This window comes from Tachysurus vachellii, chromosome 17, assembly GCF_030014155.1.
Source record: "Tachysurus vachellii isolate PV-2020 chromosome 17, HZAU_Pvac_v1, whole genome shotgun sequence".
Lineage (NCBI taxonomy): Eukaryota > Metazoa > Chordata > Actinopteri > Siluriformes > Bagridae > Tachysurus > Tachysurus vachellii.
Genome location: NC_083476.1, coordinates 2,859,633 through 2,876,576, shown reverse-complemented (window position 1 = coordinate 2,876,576; position 16,944 = coordinate 2,859,633). Strand labels below are relative to the sequence as shown.

General features: G+C 38.8%; 1 protein-coding gene across 3 annotated transcripts in view; it reads left to right on the top strand.

Moving 5' to 3' along the window:
• Positions 1-11,914: 11,914 nt before the first annotated feature.
• atp8b1 (ATPase phospholipid transporting 8B1) overlaps positions 11,915-16,944 on the top strand; it is a 31,017-nt gene continuing 25,987 nt past the window's right edge. For all 3 annotated transcript variants that reach the window (XM_060890738.1, XM_060890737.1, XM_060890736.1), the window contains exon 1: positions 11,915-12,195. The gene's annotated coding sequence lies outside the window, so the exon portion shown is untranslated. The remainder of the gene's footprint in view (positions 12,196-16,944) is intronic.

The following is a 16,944-nucleotide window of genomic DNA, read 5'->3' as shown; positions in this document are numbered from 1 at the left end:
TACAGTACTGTCTGGTACAAAGTTCTGACACAGGAGACTCTTTCCGTCTCCACGTCAAAGATAAATATGACGTCTTTTATTCCTTTTAGTTGTGAATATGTGCTACATGTATCTGGGGTGGTAGCTGTTACTAAAGACAGTTACAGTATGAAAACAAATCCAAACCCAATCATATTTGAGAATTCAGTTTTCACTGAATATTTGACTGTTTAGTCTTTGAATTTATTTTTTCCCCCTTAAAATATTTGCTTTTAAACTTAAATTTAGACCTAATTGTAAAACTAAACAAACGTACGTTAAATCTTCTCTCAGTGGTTTGCAAACCCTGTCAGATCACTCATCGACTTTTCTTTCTTTATCTTCCTGTAACAAAAAGCCTGTTTTCTGTCATAAATTAAACTAAAAGGCTTTCTCATGGAGCAGTGTTTCATATCTTATGATGGTTTAGACCACCGTGAGCCAAGATATACAACTTTCATAAGCGATCTCATATTTCTCTTGGCAGAGATCGAGACGCAGGCCGCGGCATTGATTAGCGCTATCCTCACATGTTGATGTGAACGAATGCTAATTAAGATCAACTGACCCTGAATCGATACACCTTTTTTTTTTATTTCAGAGAAGGTCTGATCTTCTGTATGATCTGATCTGATACGGACAGTAATGTGAGAACATGAAGACAGAAACTTGGCCTTCGATAAGGGCTGGAATGTCACGGTGAGTTTAAAGAAAGCTCAATGTTCTGAAATAGACTGAATGAAAAAGCAACTCAGCAGCACTTTTATGTCATTCACCCTGTTCACGGTCCAATCTAAACCCAAACTAGAGGATTTATAGGTCTTGTGTTGAAACATTAAAGTTTTTGTTCACAAGTCATTCATCATTATGACCCAGCAGCTAGTGTGTCATCGTGGACGTCTGTGGAAATAATGTTCGCATCATACAGGAGCATGGAATTAAAGCTTCGTAAGGTTTAGGATGCATTATGATTTTCATTTTCTAAAGTAAAAGGTTATTATTTATAGATATATGGAGAGAGAGAGAGAGAGAGAGAGAGAGAGAGAAAGATTTGGAATTCTAAGATTATGACAATTCTGTGATTTTCTCTCTCAATAGAAATAAAGATGTCTGTGACCTGATTGTTCCCTTACACCAAAACACTTTGCTTCAATGAGCGACCGGTTTTATAAACCTGCGATTCGTTGTGTAGCCAAAAACACATTATATAATTATTCAACAACATTTGACCAATCAGAATGAAGAATTCATCAGAGCTGAAGTAATGGTACTTGTGGGCCTCTTCTGGGCCTCCGAGCAAGGCCCTTAACCCTCAGGTCACGGGGAGCCTGTGTCTATCTCAGGTGTCATCGGGCATCAAGGCAGGATACACCCTGGACGGAGTGCCAACCCATTGCAGGGCACACACACACACTCTCATTCACTCACGCAATCGCACACTGCGGACAATTTTCCAGAGATGCCAATCAACCTACCATGCATGTCTTTGGACCGGGGGAGGAAACCGGAGTACCCGGAGGAAACCCCTGAGGCACGGGGAGAACATGCAAACTCCACACACACAAGGTGGAGGCGGGAATCGAACCCCCAACCCTGGAGGTGTGAGGCGAACGTGCTAACCACTACGCCACCGTGCCTCCCAGCTATATAAATGAGATAAATGTAAGTTTCTCTGGATAAGAGCATCTGCCAAATGCCATAAATGCAAATCTCAGAGGGTTTGATATCACCATGTACTTTAAAGATAGAAACATTTGTCTGGAAAAAAATATTGTATTTTGTAGAACTTTCCTATGAATATATTGCACCTAGTCAGCTAGGGAAAAAACAGAAATACTTATAAAACGCTTTTAAAATCATTCTTAAAGCCATGCAGTAGTGTCTACTTTCATATGAGCTTCATATTAACCACCAATGTGGGGCGGGACACGACGGACACGACGGAGACATTCGGTGCTGAACGTGGACAGCCAAACAGCTAGAACCAAATTCCTTGTGTGTGTCAACACACTTGGCCAATAAACCTGATTCTGATTTCATTTATTGGCCACAATCCAATCCCATATCATGAGAAACTGGAAAAAGAATGGAGTAGAATGATAATCAACAGCAATAATAACCCATAATTGTACTATAAAATTGGGAATAAGAGCCATATGATGATGATTAAATATTTGTAATGATGCCTCTAGGCCTGTTTTAGCGCCACCCAGTGGAGGAACAAATATGTGCTGTTACAAGTGCAAAGGTCACTGTTAGGGAAAGTCACCTTATTCTTGCTTAACTACAAAACATAAATAAAATCCCTGACTGTGAATCAGTGGCTGTTGATTTTGGTTTGATTCGCTCCCTGGTTTCTGATCTGGTGCGCCAGTGGACGTGACCAGGAGAACCAACCACAACAAAGCCTAATAAACCAGCAAGCGAGTGACGACTTTCCCCCATGGAATCGCTTCTAACCTCTAAACAGCCGCTGGAGCCCACAGGCAGGCTGTCAGCTTTAATTACTGACAGATTTGCCTTTGAACTAAAGCATTAAGCCATCACGGCTCGCTCTGCTGGAAGAGGAACCATGGTCAGTCTGAGGCATCTCAAATGGACAAAATAAACGGATTTAAATTTTTTTTTTCTCTTTCTAGACTTAAATGAACACAGTAGATGTGAGGGTGAATATCTCATATCAATAACTTTACAAGGATACACAAATAAAGGCTGAATAGAGATCTAAAAAGCATGTCTATATCCATCCATTATCTGTAGCACTTATCCTACATAGGGTACATGGAGGACCGAGAGAGTTGGTGAGTAGACTTGGTGCCAGCTCATTACAGGGCACAATCACACACATTCACACACTACAGACAATTTAGAGATGCCAATCAACACAGCCAACAACACGTCTTTAAATATTAGGAGGAATCCAGAGAACCTGGAGGAAACCCCCCAAAGCACAGGAAGAACATGCAAAATCCATACACCCCTGGTTTTGAGGCAAACTTCTCTCACTTTTCTTCCTCTAGATGTCTCCCTCTCTTTCTTTTACCATTCCATATTTCAATGTGAGGAAGACTCCTTTTTATAAATCTTTCATTTTAACGCATATCATTTTAATGGATTATGTGGAGAGCCAGGGCACGGTGGCTTAGTGGTTAGCACGTTCGCCTCACACCTCCAGGGTTGGGGGTTCGATTCCCACCTCCACCTTGTGTGAGTGGAGTTTGCATGTTCTCCCCGTGCCTCGGGGGTTTCCTCCGGGTACTCCGGTTTCCTCCCCCGGTCCAAAGACATGCATGGTAGGTTGATTGGCATCTCTGGAAAATTGTCCGTAGTGTATGATTGCGTGTGTGTGTGTGTGCCCTGCGGTGGGTTGGCACTCCATCCAGGGTGTATCCTGTCTTGATGCCCGATGACGCCTGAGATAGGCACAGGCTCCCCGTGACCCGAGGTAGTTCGGATAAGCGGTAGAAAATGAATGAATGAATGTGGAGAGCCATACAAGTCCCTGTGAAATATCTGGCACTATAGAACTGCATTCTGACCAATCAGGTTACAGAATTTAACACTGGTTGATAAAATGGCCATCCTTCATTGCATCTATTATCAAAAAGCATTGGGAAACAAGTGGGAAGAGTACAAAGTTTTGTGTCGGACCAAACTGATTCACTTTCGTTTGAGTTACAGTCTGTGCTTGTCACAGTGGTGCAGTAGCTCAGCAGTTGAAGGTAAATCAGGGATGTTGATGGAAATTCGCTAAAGCTAGTTATTTAGAAACTCAAACTCCAAACAAATGCAGCCTCCCCCTCCAGCGTTGTTTGGATCTTTTGTGCTTCACGTTTACTTTTCTTTTCATTCTTACAGAGTCACAAATCAGGGACGGAGATTTTTGCTGAACATTACGATAAGAAATCACTGACCGTCTGTTAGCAAAAGGTCATGAGATCTAATCCCAGTGCACTGGCAGGTAGAATGGAAATTGACTTATCAGATATTTTTAATCAATTATATTAAGGTTAAACTGTTTAATTTTAAGATTAAGTCAGTTTCTGCGTATAGACTACGGCGACTCTATGTTCTGATCCAAGGCGGTGGGAAAAGGGAGGTGTGTAAGTCCCTCCAGGTGTCTGTTAAAAGAACAGCTTATTAAAATGTATTTTTGAATGGTGTCTGGGGGCACGGTGGCTTAGTGGTTAGCACGTTCGCCTCACACCTCCAGGGTTGGGGTTCGATTCCTGCCTCCGCGTTGTGTGTGTGGAGTTTGCATGTTCTCCCCGTGCCTCGAGGGTTTCCATTTGCCCTGCGATGGGTTGGCACTCCGTCCACGGTGTATCCTGCCTTGATGCCCGATGACGCCTGAGATAGGCACAGGCTCCCCGTGACCCGAGGTAGTTCGGATAAGCGGTAGAAAATGAATGAATGAATGAATGGTGTCTTGCTTCAATGCTTGAAAGTCAATGCATGCCATTGTTTCGTATATATATATATATATATATATATGTATATATATATATATATATATATATATATATATATATATATATATATTTTTTTTAAATCCTCTGTTGCTGTGATGTTAAATAGTTTGACAATAGTCAACTGAAAAAACAGATTCTTCGGTGCGTATTTTCTATCCCAAGCGCCGCATGTGTTTAAAGCTTTTTTCCTATACTATATTGAATATATTAAAGGAACCTTTTCTTTTTTTGTAAGATAAATCAGGTTTTAATGGAATGAAATCACTCTGTAAATACGCAACCTGTAACCCGTGTACTCTGAAGACGTGCTGTCAGATAAAACGTCTAATCACCATGCTGGAATGGTGCTCAATACAGCAGATTAGACATTAGATTCTGGCTCTGATTTAATCTATAAAAACAACGTCTAAATGTAATTGTAGTTTCGCTGGAATACTTTTCATGCTGCCATGAAGCATTTCCTGTTTAGATAAGTGGACCTGAATATCTTGTATTTAGAATTAAATGGAAAAAGGCGTAGGAATCATAGGAAATTCCTCTGGGTTTACGTTCCCATATAACTCTATCTATAAATCTAAGCTAAAATGCAAACAAATAAATAAAGGTTTTTATTTTCACATTTCCAGTGAAGTTTCTATCTTTCTCTCTGTAATTTGACCTGCATGTAGATAAAATGAAATTTTGGGAGGCAGTTTGAGCTAAGTCACACTTTCCTCACAGTTATTCCTTAAATATACGAACTGTATCTATGACAAGATAATATGTGAAAAAAAAGAGAAACCTCAAATTCAGCAAGTATGATGGAAACACTTGAGACTCCTTCTATAAATCTTTCATTTTAAATCATATCAGTGATTAGAATATTTTCTTTGTTAACATGCAAAATGTCAAAATGCCGTACAAATCCCTGTGAATTATCTGTTACTATAGAAACACTCTCACGAATCAGACCTAAGACTATTCTTGCATCCTTTTCTTAAAATAAAATGTATGTATATATGTTTAATAAAACATTTTGGTATGTTTAAGCTCACAATAACACACAGTCCCTGGTATTTAATTTCTCACAAGTAGAAATAATGGGGCCAATATTAAAACATATAATAGAAAAATATGGGGCCAATATGGGGCCAAATATGGGGCCAATATGGAGCCAATATGGGGCCAATATGGGGCCAATATGGGGCCAATATGGGGCCAATATGGGGCAAAATATGGGGCCAAATATGGGGCCAATATGGAGCCAATATGGGGCCAATATGGGGCAAAATATGGGGCCAATATGGGGCCAATATGGGGCAAAATATGGGGCCAATATGGAGCCAATATGGGGCCAATATGGGGCAAAATATGGGGCCAATATGGGGCCAATATGGGGCAAAATATGGGGCCAATATGGGGCCAAATATGGGGCCAATATGGGGCCAAATATGGGGCCAATATGGAGCCAATATGGGGCCAATATGGGGCAAAATATGGGGCCAATATGGGGCCAATATGGGGCAAAATATGGGGCCAATATGGGGCCAATATGGGGCAAAATATGGGGCCAATATGGGGCCAAATATGGGGCCAATATGGGGCCAAATATGGGGCCAATATGGGGCCAATATGGAGCCAATATGGGGCCAATATGGGGCAAAATATGGGGCCAATATGGGGCCAATATGGGGCAAAATATGGGGCCAATATGGGGCCAAATATGGGGCCAATATGGGGCCAAATATGGGGCCAATATGGAGCCAATATGGGGCCAATATGGGGCCAATATGGGGCAAAATATGGGGCCAATATGGGGCCAAATATGGGGCCAATATGGGGCCAATATGGGGCAAAATATGGGGCCAATATGGGGCCAAATATGGGGCCAATATGGGGCCAAATATGGGGCCAATATGGGGCCAATATGGGGCCAATATGGAGCCAATATGGGGCCAATATGGGGCAAAATATGGGGCCAATATGGGGCCAATATGGGGCAAAATATGGGGCCAATATGGGGCCAAATATGGGGCCAATATGGGGCCAATATGGGGCCAAATATGGGGCCAATATGGAGCCAATATGGGGCCAATATGGGGCCAATATGGGGCAAAATATGGGGCCAATATGGGGCCAATATTAAAACATATAATAGAAAAATATAATAATGGTGTATGCGGCTGTAATGGTGTGCGTGCAAAAGTCTGTGTTTTGCTCAATGTGTGCTGATTAGAGATCAGCGGACGATGTTAAATTTGTTTTGTACATAAAGTGCATGCTTGCACAAAATCTTGTGGTGAGGTCAGCTTTTTCTGTTTTTTTTTAATGGGTAGAGGGGGGTGTGAGGCTCCTCCATCCTCCATAAAAATGTAAACCAGTACGAATGAGATTCGGGTAAACATGCTCAGGCAGTAATATGAAAGAGCCCTGGGGTGATGAGTCACCCTCTCTCTCTCTCTCTCTCTCTCTCTCTCTCTCTGTCTCTATCTCTCGCTCTCGCTCTTTACTGTCCCCCTCCCATCAACCACTGACCACAAGAAAGATTTTAAAAAAAATGCTAACTAAGGATATAGCTGATAGTCTTGTGTTGTTATTGTATTATACGCTGTCAGGACAAAAAGGAGAAAAAAAACATGCCTCCCCATCGCATGAGGATTGGAGATGTATTGCAATGATTATTTTATAAAATCTAGAGCCCTATACTGAGAATATATACAGTATACGCAATAGAACAGTAATATCTGAACCTTATCATTAGAGCCTTATTAGCCTTATCATTTTTTTTCTTTGTTGCATCTGGTGAAGGTTGTGTACAAAGTTTGTTTCTATATTAACTGGTTTGTTTCTTGTTTCTTCTGTTAACAGACCTCATATCTCATTCTGTACCTGAGGTAATACGTTATATATGCCTGCAGAATTCTAATAATAAAAAAGGGAATTGAAACATTTCACTATTTTTGTTGGTATTGTTCATATCACGTTGGCCAAAGAAATTCGTGGGACGACAAAAGGAAGGTCGTTAATTTAAAGCTTGACACGACGTTTATTAGCCCGTCCGCAGAGCAGTCGTTAAGAGAGCGAGAGCAGCTGTGAGTCAGGACAGGTGACCTCCAGGTGCATGGGGTTCATGTAGACACTTCCTGCGTGAGTTTCAGGTGTTATTACAGGACAGAATTTATCACCGGTCAAGAAGCTTGTATTCATCTGGAAAGACTCAACATAGTGTACTTGGAGATGTGGGATATGTAATTAGTACATTGGGGATGTGGTAGCCTAGTGGTTAAGGTGTCGGACTACCAATCGGAAGGTTGTGAGTTTGATTCCTACGTCCACCACAGTCCAGCTGCCACAGTTGGGCCCCTGAGCAAGGCCCTTAACCCTCAATTGCTCAGTTGTATAAAAAAATGAGATAGAAATGTAAGTCGCTCTGGATAAGGGCGTCTGCTAAATGCTGTAAATGTACTGTAAATGTAGTAACACGGATAAAACCAAGAGAAACGAATACATAATACTTTCCCCAGAAGAGGAAAACGTCCTGACTGTTACAGAGCAGATCTTTTAGATCTTTATACAATCTTTAGCAGATTTTTATAGATCTTTTCTGAAGCTTAGATCAAACTGATATTACTATGGGGAAGTGGTAGCTTAGTGGTTAAGGTGTTGGTCTATCTGTCAGCAAGTTGGGAATTCAATATCTGGGGCCACAGAGCTGCCACCCCTGGGCCCCTGGGCAAGGCCCATAGCCCTCAAAGTCTAAATTAGATAAATGTAAGCTGCTCTGGAAAGGGCGTATGCAAAATGCCATAAATGTAAATAACTACAGATAGAACTATTGAATTTTGCCACTGTTTTTGAAATCTCTCCTGGACCAAGTCATGTATTCTTCTAAGTCTTCACGTATGCTTCTAGCAAGTAAAGAAATGAACCGTAAACTAATACAAATGCGATGATAGAGATCTAACGATCTAGCGATCTAAAGCATCTGGTCTTTATGTGTTGTGTTTAATAGATTTAATGCAAGCTGCTAAAAGTGGTTTCTAAATTTATTGTGAGCTTTAGTCATCATCTTTCCTCAAAGGAAAAGTTTGAGCTCGCTAGCCCGTCTGGAACAGGTCACAGTTAAATTTGCAAACCTTTTTCAGCTTCTAGTTCTCTCTGTTGTAGCACAACGCAAATGACCCTGAATTTTATCCATTATGGAGACACAACAGAGCATTTATCCGGTCTAAAGGAAACAGGACCGTACAAAGAGCTCTGAATCACTAACTTTTATCCGGGAATAGTGTGAATCACTGCAATCTGAGTTGATTTGAGACCCCCGAGTGCTGCTTTGCCACACAATGAGCAGATGCTGTCAGGACCCTAGAAACCGCAGAAGATTTTTGGGCTTGTAGACAGTTTTGTGAGACGGTTCAGAAATTCAAAAATTGTATTCAGATGTAAAGAATCCGTTTAATGATAAAAAAGTACATATACAGCTTTACCTCTGGCTGTTTAAAAGCAATGAACCTGTGGCTAAATTCTGAATAAAGGTCTCCTTACAGAAAACTTCGACAGGTCAACAATCACATGGCGTTCAGAATAGAGAATGTAAGATTAACAAACCATTTAAATCGACATAATTTATCCAAAACTACATTCGTACAAAACGACAACTCAAATCGTGTTAATAGGCATATATATTGGCACCCACCCTTCCTACGCTGTAAAAATTCCATACTGTTTATTATGAAACTACATTTTCACGCAGTGATGACCTGGCTAATGGCCCATGAAGCTGTGAATACATAACACCTTAATATTATTTATGGGAAAGAAATATTTACATTTTTTCTATATGTATTTTATTATTATATAATATTTTGCACCAAGACGACTTCAACGAACCCAGAGTCCTTTTTTTTCCCCTCACTCCAACCACTTCTAACAAATGCCACAAACAATCATCGTCTCCATTTAATAAGGGTAATTACACTTTATCCAGACCAAAACATCACTGATGTAATGCAGCAGAGACACGCAGGGACTATTATCTGTCACACTGCAAGCCTTTCCAGAAGACACAGAAGATTCAGACAAAGTTAGACATTCTATACGAACAGCACAATTTATTACAAAACATTCATGAACAAGTATGAACCTGTAGAGAACTCGAGAGGAAGGTGGAGAAGATGAAGATGGACAGGAACGTAAATGACAGATGTGAGAGCGCCATCTAGTGACGTAATGTGAGAACATTTTGTCCTCTATAAAGTACAGAAGACAGGATGGATGGATGGATGGATGGATGGATGGATGGATTGATATACGTAGAGTGAGTTATCCCTAAAATTATTGACAACCTTCAACTCCAGAATTATTGTAAAAAATAAAATGGAGAAAAAAAAACAAACTTTATGAGATTAAGGTACACATTGGTCCCAGTTTAAAAAAGAAAGAAAGAAAGAAAGAAAGAAGCATATTCCTCCTTCAATAAGATTTGTAATTTTATAATTGGGGGGGGGGCACGGTGGCTTAGTGGTTAGCACGTTCGCCTCACACCTCCAGGGTCGGGGTTCGATTCCCGCCTCCACCTTGTGTGTGTGGAGTTTGCATGTTCTCCCCGTGCCTCGGGGGTTTCCTCCGGGTACTCCGGTTTCCTCCCCCGGTCCAAAGACATGAATGGTAGGTCGATTGGCATCTCTGGAAAAAAATTGTCCCTAGTGTGTGATTGCGTGAGTGAATGAGTGTGTGTGTGTGTGTGTGTGCCCTGTGATGGGTTGGCACTCCGTCCAGGGTGAATCCTGCCTTGATGCCCGATGACGCCTGAGATAGGCACAGGCTCCCCGTGACCCGAGGTAGTTCGGATAAGCGGTAGAAGATGAATGAATGAATAATTAGGGGGAAAATAGAATTATAGCCTACTGCTGCTTTTTAAATGATATTATTATTTTCTCCAAAAACTATTGATGCTCTAAAAATATTTACAATACTTAAAAGGCAAATGGAATAAAATCATTCCTAGAATCCTATACATTCTAAAAGTGTTTGCCTTTTGTAAACTCTTTCACAATACACACATAAAATTCTGGTCATCCAGAGATGATAGTTGACTTCTATATATTTTCCATTCCTTCATCTTCAGTAAGTGCTTTATCGTGGACAGGAAGCTTCTGATATCCCGGATGTGGTGGATCTGGATTCTGTCCTTGGAAAACTTGGCAGGAGAAATAAAGTGCATCGCAGGACACAATTCACACACATAACACACTCTGAAAAACCCTATAAGGGCACTGGGAGAACGTGAAAGGTTCATTATAATGGTCATTAGAATGCTATATGGCCTTCACACTCATGACAAACCAATCAAAGACCCACAGGAGTGGAGTGTTGTATGTACTTACACCATTAGCTTAAAAACGTAGTTAATAAGTTAGTTGGCTAGTTGGTTAGTTAGTTAGTTAGTTAGTCAGTGATATATGTGTAGTAGCAGTAGTAGTATATACCAGCATTTAATATTCTAACAGCAGATCACACAAATGACATCTAATAGACTTTTTTCTTTGCTCGTCGTTATATAAAGTGTTTTTTTTTTTAAAAGGTATAAATTGCTTCAATTAGGTGTAGACATAAATGCTATAATTAGCAGCATGATTTTTAATTTATTGGATAATTTGATTGCATAATATAATTCACTGCCACAAGAGTTGCCAGATTGTATGTAACTACTCTTATACACTTCTAAGATCACATGGACTATGAAAATGACTACTGGGATAATTACAACAACAACAACAACAACATCAACAACAATAATAATAATAATATAATTTGTATTGTTCATTTTTTTTATTTTAAATTATTATTTCAACTTATATATCGTATATATTAGTATCCTTTGTTATATATTGTTTATTATTTATGTTTTTGAAATTATTTATTGCTATATCACATCTATGCTGTTTAATTCTAAATAGTCCAATGATGCTTGGCTTGGGACTCTTGCACTCTGCATTGTCTCTAAATGACATGCTGTAACTTCTTTAAGTCAAACTGTACATGAATGGACGGAAATAAACAGAAATAATTGTAAAAGTCAGCAAATTTGTGCAATATTTTCCTTTTACTTCACACCTCACACCCTAAAAGTGGATTCGAATAAAGTAACTCTGGCAACCCTGTGAAGTTCTACCTGCGTACCTGGGCGTAATCTTTATAAAAGACGCGCAAAGCCTTACTACTACTACTACTACTACTATTACTAGTACTACAACTGCTACTACTAGTACCGTAATTACGCCACATTACCAAACAGACCTGCTGTGTTCACCGATTCGAGCCACGCCGTGTTTACCTGCTCACCTGCGCGCTCACCTGCGCGCTCACGTGACCACACGTTTTCCTTTTACTACGCGAGATGCTTTTTTGCGCTGTTCTGGTGAAGTGACGTGTTGCGTCTCAAGAAGCAGGAACTTCATACTCAGGAGTGTTAAATGTCCTCGCTGGAATTTTAACCTGCCTCTTTTAAAAAAAAAAACAAAATACAACACGTCTCGTCCAACCGGTTTTTCAAGTTTCCAATCATCCAGGTAGAAAGAGAGAGAGAGAGAGAGAGAGAGAGAGAGAGAAAGAAAGCAAGCAAGCAAGCAGTCAGTTGGAAGCGGACGGACGTGGTGGTTAGAATGAACCATTAATCACCGACCTCTTGGTCTAAGGACGTTAAAAGAAATTCATTTGAGAAAAGGTAAGTTTTTGGAAAAAAAGTTATTTGTTTTAAACAGTCTGGTGTTTGTTTTTTCTAAGTATATGTATATGTATACACACACACACACACATATACAGTATATATATATACAGGTGTGTCTTTGTCAGGTAGGCTAGTGTAGGATAGCATCTCATCTCTCTCAGGTGCTGCTGAAATATTAAAAGAATATTGAGTTGAGAATTTTTTTTTGTCAGTTTTTATAGATTCTGGTTTGTTTACACAGCAGTTATCGCTTTGATAACATGAGGTTTATTAAATGAGTAGAATGAAGTTATTAGAGTTTGTATGGTTTGTATGGAAGCTCAGTGTGGAACTGACAGGAACAGGAAAGTCTGCTGATTTTTTTTACCTCAGACTTCATATCAGGAACAAAGCTCTTTATTTTAGAGACTTTACAAACACTACTGGAAAATAAACACATTATTGTATACCTTTAGTTGATTTTCTGCACATTATGTGAAGGAATGAGTAGACAGGTGTGTGTGTGTGTGTGTATATATGTGTGTGTGTATATATATGTGTGTATATATATATATATATATATATATATATATATACGTATATGTATATGTATATATGTGTGTGTGTGTGTGTGTATACGTATATAACTGTACACTAGTGTTTATATTCATTACAGAACCATTTGGACCAAATTGTATAGCGTACATCTTTAATATAGGTTTGTTTGTTTGTTTGTTTGTTTGTTTGTTTGTTTGTTTGTTTGTTTATTTAAGATTTGAGCTTTTGAACCTTTTGCCAGAACAAATCAGTTTATATCTCTAAGCAGTCAGTAATTTGGCTTCATTTCTGAACAAATGTGTATCATTTTTAGGAAGCCATTTTAAAGGTTGTCTGAAACTAACAACACCGAATCAACATGTTAAAGATGTGTGTTACATAATGCAGCACTTTCGTCCACACACACACACACACACACACACACACACACACACACACACACACACACACACACACACTTTTTGTTTCCACACATTTACATTTGGATCTGTTTGTCTACCTCAGGAGATGAACCTAAAAATATCTTAAATAAATGTAGAAATCTGTAAAAGCAGATGAGGGAATACGCTATGAGGTAAAATAGACGATATATATGTAGATTCATATCTTGTATTTTGACCTGTTTTGAAATGTCAAAATGTTTTGTGACAATTGCTTTCCAGTTTTTTTGCTCTTGACAGTCAGTCAGTCAACATTTGGACGTTTTCTCATCACAGCGCGTGTCTTTATTTTCTCTACATAAATTATGATGTCTTTTGGTTGGTAGTTTTTTGTTCTCAGTATTTCCACGTAGCTGCATCTTTCTGACTCGAGCTATCGAAGGCCAGCGGTGGCGTTTGGTACGAGTCGTGCGTGTTCTCATTAGAGCAACAGCGTGCGTCATGTCACCGTGAACTCCATTTTTGTTTAAATATACATACCAAATAAAAACTTTTGTTTTGCAAGTCAACAGCAGCTCCAGTTGTTGAACGCGATAGAAAAACAGATCTTTACCTTCCTCAATACTTACCAGTAAAATTGTGTTGTTGTTTTTTTTTCTGAAGGCAAATTTTATTTTGCATAGACTGATCAGGAAAAACTTTTATACATTAAAAAAAAAAAAAAAAAAAGTTTATTATAAAATTATTTATTTAAAAAAATTTATTGGTAAGGTTTACTGGGGATACTCTGATCCTGTTCGGTGATATCTACTGAAAAGTGGGATACATGGAATGGGATTGTTGCACGTCTGTAATGTACCATGCTTAGAGGTGTGATAATTGGAGTAGTCGGCCTGGTCGGCGGCCATGTTTCAGCCACACCCTCGCCTCGGGTTTCAGCCCTGCCCGAGCTCTTTTAATCTTTAATGGTGTATAGTGAAGGCGAGAAACACGTCATGAGCTTATGTGGCTTTCAACCAGGTTTCTTGGAACCGCTTTTTTGAATTATTATTAAGAAAAATGTTTATAATGACTTCTTTAGAGCCCTTGTGTAAAGAAAAGACAGACCCCTTGTATCCGGGCGCATTCATTCGTTTTCAAATCGCATGTTCTCTTGTGTTTTGTGTGTGTGTGTGTGTTTGTGGGAAGTGCAATACACTCAAAACCAGGCCTGTCAGAACTTGTAAAGAGTTTTCCTGAGATCTCACTGTTTGTGTGTCACACATGGAGGTGCCGTGTTTCTATTCATCCTATTCATGAATTCGCTTCCCGTGACCTTTACAGCAGAGGCGAGTCCATCGAGTCAAATTCATGTAGAAACAAAAAACAAGCATGTCTACGGTTGCACAGTTTCACCAAGAGAAAGCAGGCAGTTAAAATACCTGTTCTTTTCTTCACCAGACCTGCACATACTAGGTAGACTTTACAAATTGAAACCATTTTAATTACGCTGCCTAAAATTGTACATACAAGAGTAAAAGTGTCATTTTTGTGTCAAATCTCTCTAGGATTTTGGGAATTTGCATTTTTTTTGACTGTTGTGCACAGATTTTTTTTTTTGATTATTTGATTTTATTCCATTTTTATTTGAGATGCAGCTTTTTCGTGCATGATTTTTAGCAGGTTTTCTGAAATATCAAGCACAGGATGAGCTTCTTTGATAGCTCTAGTCATTTTAGATGCACGTGAATCGCACAGCTCTTTGGCGTGTTGTGATGACGCGACACGACGAGTCTCGGTAAATCTGTGGTAAATCTGCTGAAATGTTGAAATGAATTGAATTCAATTCTGCGATTGTGAAATCACAAAATCCTGGAGGAACACTCCTGATTCTAAAACGCACTCGGACTTCGTCAAGGTAACGATTTCTACTTCGTACCGTGTCTCGTTGGTTTCTCAAAGGTGTCGATTCGTTTTTTTCCTCGATTTATTCATTTATCTAGGTTTATATGGATGTGGCTTTTGTATCTTAAAATGCTGATGCTTCCATATGAGCAGCTAATTCACAAGGACTTCATGTCGTACATTTAGGATCGTAGCATAAAAATGTGGAATCTGATGAGTTTTGGAATTATGGAAAGTGTCGATGTTTTCTAACAGCCGGAAAAGCTGTAACTTCTCTGATTAGCTTAAAGACAATCTGGTTTTCGTTAAGGATGTTTGTAGCTGCTATAACGTAAGGGATGAGTTGCTTTGCTTTAACTTTATCTGTAACTATAAATGGACAAAAAGTGTTTGTGGATGGATTGTCCATAGGATAAAAATGAGTATAAATGATTAACGTTGACAAAAAACAGTTCAGCGTTTGACTTACTGTGGCTTATATTACGTTATATACGTTTGTTTCTGTTTCTTTTACTTGGTGTCGTGACTGCGGTGTCTTTTTATGTTCCTCTCCTGATTGCGTTCTTCTTAGGAGATATTATTATTATTATTATTATTATTATTATTATTATTATTAAGAAAAAGTTAGAATGCTAAATTTGTAAAAAAAAAAAAAATGGTGTTTAGAATTTACATTCCGTTTATTTCAATTTGAATAAAAGATGCTAAATGTGTCAGAAGATATTTTGTTGTCTTTCATCATCGGTTTGACTGAAGGGTGAAAATTTTTTTTTTTGTGTGTGTTTTGGTCTAACGTTGAGGATTCGTGTTTATAGACCTGGTTTGCTACATCCAGGAGAAAAGGCGACTCAAAGCGAGTTGTGTCATTCGTTCAGGTGCCGTGTGTAAGGTCGAGATTAATTTTGCTCAACACCAAACAGGTCTCACGGCTCTTGACGTGTTTCTGCATGACAGGAGATTATTTGCCTGCTAAAGCAGATTCACCTTCCGGAAAATGCAGCTCATGGGTTTTTTTTTTTTTTCTTCATGTTTAAAAAAAAACAAAAAACTCACACGTGTGTACAACATATAGCCACGACAGTAAGGAAAGCAGGAGTGAAGCTGCTGGATGAGAAGATCCTAAATGTTCTATCTGTACATTTTCTACAGCAGGATGATGGATGTCGAATTAACCTGGGTGTCTTGTGCATACTCTACATCACACAAGTGTGTGTTTGCTCATGTGTTGGGGTTCTTTTGTGCCTACTGCGAGTTCCTTTATGGATTTTTATTTTATTTTATGAAACAATTGATTCCTATTATTCCATCTGTATTGTGAGTTTGAGAAAACGGGGAATCGCTCACATGCGTCACCGAGCTTTCAGGATGCTTTTTGTGTTGCTGAAAGAATTCAGGTGTGACACAGATGCCGTTCGGCTCGGTCAGAGTCTGAGATAAAGACCTCACAGATCTGGCCTTCGTGCTCCAGTCGCATTAATGAAAACTCTTCAGAATTCACTTCCTCTTAACATTTACTTTTAAATGACATTTTTTACATTTAGAATTTTTTTTGGTTAATATTTTTATTCAACTGAGTGTCTCTCATTATTTTGTAATTTGTATATATAAAAATAATTGAACTTTTTTTTGTCCATTTTTATTCATCACTGTCAATTTCTTTCTTTCTTTCTTTCTTTCTTTCTTTCTTTAAAAAAGAGGAAGAAACACAGTAGGTTTGGTATTGTTGGTTGATTCATTTTTCACAATTTTTTTTTTTTCAATTTTTATCTCTTTCTTCACTTATTTTTCTTTTTCTTTCTTTCTTTTACATTTTTTTTCTGTTTTCTGTTTGTTTATTCTATCTTTCTTTCTTCCTTTCTTTCTTTTTTTGGTTTCTTTCTAATCTTCATGCTTTCACACCAAAATTATGTCACTTAAACATATTGGATACGAGAGTGTGGGTGAT